General features: G+C 47.1%; 1 non-coding gene across 1 annotated transcript; it reads right to left on the reverse strand.

The window, feature by feature from the left end:
- Positions 1 to 370: 370 nt before the first annotated feature.
- LOC100500980 (uncharacterized) lies at positions 371 to 996 on the reverse strand. The gene is made up of 2 exons (XR_002264405.2): positions 711 to 996; positions 371 to 583 (listed from the first exon to the last, which is right to left on the reverse strand). It is a non-coding gene; the product is annotated as an uncharacterized protein (transcript).
- Between the last annotated feature and the right edge of the window lie 5,976 nt (positions 997 to 6,972).

Here is a 6,972-nt window from a genome sequence, read left to right on the forward strand (position 1 = left end):
CATTGGAACTGCGGTGTGCGGCCACGCGGTACGCTAGCTGAACTTTGGATACGTGTGGTACCGGCCGGAAATCGACCATCATGCAATTCATTCTCACGGCCATACTCTTCTACCCAGTGAATTACCGCCGCCGCGGAGCGTTTGACGTGTTTCTCGTGGTCGGCGTCCGAGAATCCGATTATAATTGGTTCTAAACTGCAGGACCGAATACTATTTTTTTGTTTGTTTTCCGTTCATGTCTAAGATTTTGTTTACATATGCAACTGAACAACGCGTAGAACACGTAGTTATGCTGGAAGAATGACTACCATTAGTTCATTATTAATGCTTGAGCATGAAGCGGCAAAGGGACGCATGAAGGAGGCGACGATGGCACACAGTCACAACAACGTCTTATTTGTAGTATTCATCTGGCATCATCACACATGAGGGGACGCACACGCCGCGTCACATGGAAGATACAAGAAAGGAAGGACTAGATTCATAACATGGCATGGATTCACTCATGCATGGAAGCTCCATTACACTCCACACGTACTGTACGTCACTTTTTGGCCGCCGCCGCCTGTTTGCTGCTCTTCACCTGGTTTCATCATGGGAAGCACGTACTTTTAGGCCATCACGACACGAACAGGTCACAAGGTAATCACAAGGATAGCATAGACATATGACGCAGCTGTGCCTGTGCAGTGATATACTACAGCACGTACCTTCCTTTTGGTTTCCCGGGGCTTCTGCTCAGCCTTCTTAACGCCGCCGCTCTTCGCGGCTGACGGCTTCGTCGCCGTCTCGCTGAGCTTGGGCGCCGGCTCCTTGCCCTGCGCCGCAACTCCGCTGGGCTTCGCGGCCTTCAGGGAAGCCATTGTTGTTGTCGTGCTACTCACTAGCTCACTCTGTCGCGACGCTGCCTGGAGCTTAGATCTGCTTGCTTTGAGCTTGGATGCCTGATGGAGGCACGGGACGAGGTGTTTTATAGGCGCGCGGCCGACCTCGCACGCAGCATTCAGCCAGGTCCTAGAATTATTGCAAGAATAAAGGCGCGCTGAATTATTGCAGCTTGTTTAGTACTCCCACGTCGAACGAAGCCAGTGATGGCACACAGAATTGGATGCCTGCGAGCTGGGATTGGGAGGACGCAGGTCATTTTACCGGAACTGAAGCTTGCGCTATAGAAAACGTTTCAGACGTATTATTCTGGTACTCGATTACGCGCAGTGGTTAAGAGAAGAATGAGCTTAAGAAGAGCTAATCACATGATTATATCGTAAGTGCGTTTTACCCGCTGCTAATCTCGTTTTCCCCACAGTAGTTAGTGGTCTATAGGCTCGAGTGCTGTTATTTCTACGGCTCAGACAGCGAGCGAATGCCCGTGCTCAAGGAGAATAGGAGAAGAAGCTCTACGCGGGCTGGACCGCCGCGGATGGGAGCCCCCCCGGCCCACATATGGCCCAAGGTCCGGTAGCCGCAAAATGGACGGAGTTTGCTTAAGGTTTGCCTGAGTGGTGATGCGCTGATGGTTATGCTTTTTACCCTTCTTGAAATTTCTGTTCTTGTTCATTTAATCGTAGCACATTTCCTTTAGATAACGTTGGGTCATTGTATTATCTGTTATATGAAAATGGCACTACTATGCCACTAGGAAAACTAGAAGAATTTGTAAATTTGTATTCAACTTATAAGTGAAGAAATGAATTTATTAGGAGAAGATTTATTTTCTTCATTCCTCTATAAGTTGAATTTCATGTTCATAATTTCTAAGATGATTGAGGACATCATAACTTATGTTAAAAATATATGTTAAAAATTATTCGTTATTATTGTATATTTGTTTTGTACCACTAAAGTTTTTACCTTATCTGATCCTTAACCTATTAAAATAATTACGAAAACCATAATGTATTTTTCTAGGCTAAGTTATGACATTAACTACTAACTAACAAAATTTAAACTCAAAACTTAGTTTATACATAAATAATTTAAAAAGACAAATTTTGTTAAGGGTAAGATTGAACCAACTAGGTGGAGAGGTAAAATAATTTTTAAAAAACTTTAGGGTGTTGCATGAACATCGTCCATATGTAGGAGGAGTAATTTGTACTTTTTAAAAAAAACATTTGTTGTTATGTGTTTAAAAACATTTGTTGTATGGAACTGCTCTAGCTTCAGAAAATTTTGTAAAGTTAGTGAAGCAAGTTATTATATGTGCTCCAGAAAATCGTGAACCCAGAGTTGTGAAATTTTATAATGCGTTTACATAAATCATTTTATTTATTATTTAAATTAAAATATTTTGAAACTATTTAAATTTATATTATAATCTATAGCTCCACGCTGGAGCTGGAATCTAGAGTAGTGATTTCGTCAAGGTTGAAGCGGTTAAAAAAGCCATCGCATTACGAAGACTCATGACAAAAAAAATATACAAAAAAATTAGAAAAACACTTATAAATTTCTTTGGGTTTTTTAGAACGCACCTCAAAAACCTAGTCTAATTTCCATTATTCTTTCCTTGATTCCGTGGTCCACCAAAACAAACGAGATATTCACTTCGACGCGGTTCGGGGTGCTTTGAGCTTGAAGATTGAGGTCACAGGTCACATTATAAAAAAATTCTGCAGATGCAACTGGGTTGGGAACTTGGAATATATCAACACTTGACGAGGTCTGGGAATTTGATTCCATTCACTCGTTAACCCATCTTTGGAGCCCAGCAATTCGCGTCAGATTAGACGAGCGAACATATCCACGCAACCCTCTTTTACCATCGATGATAGACTGAATGATCTTTTTTGTATTTATTTCATGAAAAGCTATTTTTTTAAATCAAAGGCGGCAGGGAGTGTTTAGAAGTTTGTGTGTCAATTTGATGTACTCCTCTTTGGTTTAACAAAAACTTCTATTCTCTATCTCTACTATATTAAATCACCAGTTTCAACGGTCGTCCTGTGTTTTTTTATAAAAAAGATCATTACATATTTTGGAATGAACCCGCCGTCCTTCCCTCCTCCGATCCAACTCCTGGAAGTATATATACTATTCTATTAATAAAGTAGTGTCATCGTCCACACCAAAGTGCCCCGCCTCACGTTGCCCCGCTCTTGTGGCCCCATCCGCCACACGATTGTCCCCGACCCCGACAGCCGCCGCGCAATTGCTGCACCACCCGCGTCAACACCCTCGCCCCGGTGCCCCCGCTTTACGCGATGCCCTTGCCCCGTCTTACGACCGTCCCCCTCCCCCACCACAACAGCCACCGTCCCCCTCCCCCGCCTTAACAGCCACCATCCAGCCCCTCACCGCCCCACGCCCGTGATGGTCAGTGCTCGTGGTCCGCGACCGCCGCTTCTCACTCGCCAATGACAGCGATAACCTCCACATATGCCGCACAATACCACGCCACTACGCCGGACCCGACGCCGCCTCCCCCGGCGCACCTCGCGCCTGCTCCCATAAACCCGCCTCCCGCAGGCCGGATCGCCGGACCCGACGCCATCTCCCCCGGCGCACCTCTCCTCGCCCGCGTGCACCCCCTTTGCCTCCTGGCCCGCGTGTGCGCGATGGGGCAGATCGGCGTCTCCATCCTCGTCCCTCCCCGCACACTACAACCGTCTCCTGGCGACGCTCCGTGGCATGTGCCCCCGCCGCCCGCCTCCTACACCTTCTCCACCATCAACATCATCGTCTCCATTGGCATCTCCGTCCTCGACGCGACATGGTGAATCAGCGCACACATACATCCTGTCTCGCTAGATCTGCTATGCCGCGTTGGGATGATAAGCCATCGCTTCCGCAGTCCCCGCCACAGGTCTGTACACACTCGTCGATCCGATCCTATTCGACCCCATCTGGTCCCATCACTCTGATCTATCAGTAATCTCTCTGATTTTGATCTAACATCGTTCAATCAGTCTGTTCTCTCCGCATGCAGTTTATATGCTCTAGGACCAAGAGGCTCATGCTGCAGAGGTACAATACCTTGAACCCTCATCCTCTTCCTTTTATTTTTATTTTTTTCACGCTTCCTGGTGTGGTCCAATAATACTGGAGCAATCACCATGCTACCTATATGTCAGGCAGGGTAGGCCAACTCAAATCTTGTGTTTCAACTGGGTCTTACCTTATCTACGTGGATGTCAATCCCATCTTATAATTTGATAGGATCTTTGCCATCTTTATCTTTCTGGAATCTCTTAGCGGGTAGGATATTCCTCTGGTCATGTGGACCGAGTCCATGGGCTCTCGGCCAAGCCCATGGGCCCACCTATCACAGGCTTCTTTGCTAACTTGTTCTTGGATATCATGGTATATATATTTAACACTTTTGAGCAATTACATTTAAGTATTTATATTATCAGAAGTGTCATGCTAGTAAAGGATTGGAACCTATGATGCAGAACTCTTGATCATAAGATAGAAATGTTGTTAGGCATAAGGAGTGAAGTGAGTTCATTAATAGACTTTAGTCTGCATAAGAAATTTTGTTAAACCCAATTCATCCCCCTTTGAGCATCATGATCCTTTTCACAGATGTTATTAAAATTTTCTATATATAAAAAACTACCTATAGAAACCATGGGCTAGGAAAGATAGTTTCTAGAACACATTTATTGCTCTCTTTCCTCTAGAAACTACCCATAGAAATTATGGGTTGGGACTTCCCTAAGTGTTTAAACAACCAAAACAAAACTATATAATATATAGTAGTCACAATAGTAAAACATAAAGTTCATGACTTAGAGTATATATGTCAGGCCCAAATCTAATTGTATAACCAACTTGATAAATGTGATATCCTGGCCCCTGGGATGGTGATATCCTGGCCCAAAGCTTAATAGAATTAATAGAGTATTCATACCAATAAGGTGCATCTTTTTTTGGAAGCCTATCTCGAAAGAACCTCCAAGTTAAGCGTGCTTGGCTTGGAGCAATTTGGGATGGTTGACCGACCGGGAAGTTTTCTCGGGTGCGCATGAGTGAGGACAAAGTGCGCACAAAAGACTCGTGTTATTCTGTGGGAACAATATATGATCCTAGAGAGCTGCCAGGACTAAGTACTGCTGGTCTAGGAGTGGCCGGGGTGTTACAACTGGTATCAGAGCCGACCTTCGCGGTTTCATCGGTGTATGTGGGTTAGAGGTTCAGGTATATGGTGCATGGCGCATGTGGACCCAGAGTGGTCACATGGCATGGCATATGACGACACTAGACACACAGACATGGCTAAGAGGAGAGGTTCCTGGATTAGCGTTGATCGACGAGGACGTCGGTCTTCTAAGGGGTGGATTGGGATGATGATATCCTGGCCCAAGGCTTAATCTCTACTACTATATAAGACTCTATTGTAGACGTTCACAGCGTGCACCACGGTTCTGCCTGCCCCCCGTGCCCCTCTGGCGTCCTTGCTCATGCCCCCAAATCCGCTCCCGACATTCTCGCGCACGGCATACCTTCCATCGTTGGCGCGATGATCCCGTAGCGCAATCCTAGCAAATTCTATGCCGACGCCCCGTCATCGTCGCCCCCGCGCCCGGCATCCTACCCCTCGCGCATTCGGCTCCACCCGCTCCCCCCATCCCCGCTATGCCCCTGCCTCCATGACCCCCACGCCCCGCCCCACCACCCCCGGCAATCTCCCATGCTCCCCCTCCCCCCATCAATGCTCCCTCCTCACATTCCCCGCACACCAAGAGACGAATCTGTCCACGCTAGGGTTTGGATTCGTGGGTGGAGCCCGAGGTTAGATCCAGCAGGGGAAGGAAGATAGAGGAAGGGAGGGAAGGGGTGGCGGGCCTAGCAGACATGGATTACCGCCACCGTCGCAGAGTTGGACGACGCTGGTAGCGGCGGCGGCTGTGGGGGCGGCGAGCGGATGAAGCTGCTATTTAGCCTGGGCGATCGCATCCTCCCGCGCCCAGGAGACGGTACGGTGTGGTATGCAAGAGTGGTGTCGCTGCAGGACCTCCTCGTGTGGCTCGGCGACACATACGACGCAAGCCATTGTCCGCCTCCAGCCCTCCATCGATAGCAGCGGCGATGGCACCTCCTTCCATCTGCAACAGCCCATGGAGGCCGACGGTGGTGCATCTAGGGTATGGATCGACGGTCGCGTGGATGCCCCTACCCCTCAAGGCATTGCGATCCACCCTGGCTCCCTCCCTAGATGCAGCTAGCGCTCCTGGGGGTGCCCGTGGACAAGCGATTGCTCGGGATGGCGGTGGAGGTGGATGCGAGGTGGGAGCCCATGGGGGCGCAGGAGTACTACGACTACTGGCGGGCCATGTACAACGCCCGCGGCAACAGGTGATCGCTCGGGAGTCGGGGTGGAAGAGGAGGTGGCTGCAAGGTGACCACTTGAGATCTGCAACTCTTGTTGATGTTAGTTGTGGTACTAACCTTAACAAAAAGTAACTCTCAACACTCCTCCCATTTCTCAACCACGTATAGGACAAAACAGTTAGTGGTATAAAATGGAAGTTGTGGATGAATTGTTCTTTCTACGCTCATGCTTTTAATCCGTGAATATTATAGGTAAATAGCTATTTTATTCTTTGAATTTTGCAGGAACTATTAGAAGTTTTCTGGAGAAGCAAAAAGACAAAAATAGCTGGTATTGTTTTTTTGTACTGGGCCATCATCTAACATACAGATATGCAAACGATACTTAAACTGAACCCTAGAACGTGTATTACCTTTTAGTTGTTCATCATCTTCTTGTAAGCAATTATACAATGCAGGTTGCTCCCACTGTATTTCCCTCTGGACAAGCAGGAGGAAGCGATTGTGATAGTAAAGCTCCCTAATGTTGGGGATGAGAATGGTGCTACGACAATAGATGGAAGGAAAATAAAAATAAGACATTTGCCTACTGGTGCGGTAGACAGAATAGTGTCTGCAACTCTTGTTGATCTTCCTCTTTTCTAATTCTATACATGGAGAATTTATTATATCCTTTTTGTTCATATTAATTAGTTT

The sequence above is a fragment of the Zea mays genome, chromosome 8 (assembly GCF_902167145.1).
Source record: "Zea mays cultivar B73 chromosome 8, Zm-B73-REFERENCE-NAM-5.0, whole genome shotgun sequence".
NCBI lineage: Eukaryota > Viridiplantae > Streptophyta > Magnoliopsida > Poales > Poaceae > Zea > Zea mays.